Source organism: Pygoscelis adeliae, unplaced genomic scaffold (genome assembly GCF_000699105.1).
Source record: "Pygoscelis adeliae isolate BGI_AS28 unplaced genomic scaffold, ASM69910v1 Scaffold269, whole genome shotgun sequence".
NCBI lineage: Eukaryota > Metazoa > Chordata > Aves > Sphenisciformes > Spheniscidae > Pygoscelis > Pygoscelis adeliae.
Window position 1 is genome coordinate 2,452,994 of NW_008825610.1, and position 2,140 is coordinate 2,455,133.

Genomic DNA, 2,140 nt, shown 5'->3' on the forward strand with positions numbered 1-2,140 from the left:
CTCTACATGTAATTTTAGGCTTGCTAGTTTAAAAGAGACAAGTGCAGAATTTTCTAAAATTGAGGCTTTTATTTTAATTTCTTATTTTTCTAATGGTTGTCTTTTCACCAAATGACATAATCATAAGCAGTAGCAAACTATCATTTCAGGGTACACCACCTTCTTTTTCCAGTAGCTACTCACAGGTACTGTTAACACATACTTAGAACAAATTCCAAAGAGACTAATTGTAAAGTCGTATTTGTAGGGGGGGAAAAAACGGGATCTGCTTTGCCAGGAACACCCACAAATATGATTTTTCATCAGGATGAGAAACAATTGGAATTTCTCAAGTTTAATGGCCACACAAGAAAAATACTTAAAGCCCGGGCCATTCCCGTGAATTAATCACACATTTGGACAAAGGAGAGGTAGTAATTTAATTGCATTTATCAAGCAGAAGGTCAAGAGCGGTGTTTAGGGAGGCATTTTAGAGCTCTGCTGTGACAAAAAGGGGACACTGCTTCTTTATGTAACTAAATATGGTCACTCGGAAATTGTCAGCCTCACATGTAGCCTACAGAAAGCATTCCCCCGAGCTCTGTGAAATGTTCCAGCAACGAGTGTCAGTCTAAGCTGCTTCTCTATTAGCCAAGGAATCTGTCAACAAGCATTTGATCAAATTATACTCACCTTTTATCCCTGGCATATCATTACTAATGTGCCAGTGACAAAGACCCCCCCCCCTCCCCCTTTTCCAGCCGCCTGGAGATACAAATCCCTGCCTTGCAGGGTTTCTTCCCGCACGCCACGGCCACTTGAGCTCTGAGAAACATGAACAAAGTGTTCTGCCGAACGCTAAATGCAGCCGTCGCAGAGTAATAGTGGATGCTGAGCGCTTCCACAGCCGAGCGTAATTACTACAGTGTCAAATGGAAATCGTCCATTTTAAACGAGGCTTTGATAGGAGGAGGGAGCTGCTCCTTCTGCACACCTATACGCACTTGACAAATAAGATAAAAAGCAACAACCCGATGGGTCTGAGGGCATGAATCTGCAAACAAAAGCCAAACCTGCTTGGAAAAAAAGCAGAGTAACTCCCGGAACAGGAATATGCCAATGAGATAGCATTGCTTTGGTGAGGTGAAGACAAGAAAAGATCTTAATGAGTTGTTGTTATTATTATTACCAATATCCGATACACACATTTATGAAGGTGCAATGTAAACCGTCAAAGAACAAAGAAGTCCTCAAGATAAGCTGGACGGTTTCATCCTACAAGTCCTCTGGAGAGGACTCATGTTTTTAGAACTAAGCGACCGCAGGTATAAAACGTAGCAAATTTACTCATCCCTATCACAGCACTCATTACGGAGAGGTTTAACCTTTCCTCCCCCGGGACATTTCGACTCATGTACCATGTATAATAATCGCTCTCTTCCCTGCGTCCGTGTTTGTGCACGGAATGAAAACAGAGATGTCTGTAGCCGCCTTAGGAGTTACCAGTCCCCCTCCGCCCTGCTCAGCAGGAGCAAGAACCCTCTAATGGAGCCTGCTCTCCTCTGCCGCGAATGCTGGGGCGGCCTCCCTTCTCCCCTGCCCCATCCGCCTCCACTGCTCTGCTCTCAGCTCGGTAAAATGAATATATACCCCCCACTCACATCTGGTACAGCTGGCTTCTGGAGAACATCACTTCCTGGGCTATTCAAGCAAGATGAAACAAACTCAAAATGAATTTACAGATTACACTATTCATCTTTAGTGTACTTAGTTACTGCTTTTTATGCTGACAGTATTAGGCACATCTCAACTCATTTACACTCAAAGCACGAGAAATTCAGTATCATACTATAATGAACAGATAAAGCAGCAAGCACAAAGGACAGCTACAGATGGTGCCAACAGTCAGTCTCTCCCTCTCATAGCACAGCCAAGCAGCTGCTTTTTCTCCCCCCTCCGCCCCTCCTCCTTGTACAACAGGAGCACAGATTTTGCAGATGGACCATCCACACCGTCTCTCGCAGCCTCTTGCTGCGGCAGTTTAATGATCGGATTTAAATCGTGTTCCTGTGCTGCATTGCTACAATGCCCCTTGCATATAATGATGTGGCTTTCCTGCTTAAGTTGAAGTCAACTGTTGCAATGGGGGGGGGGGGGGGGA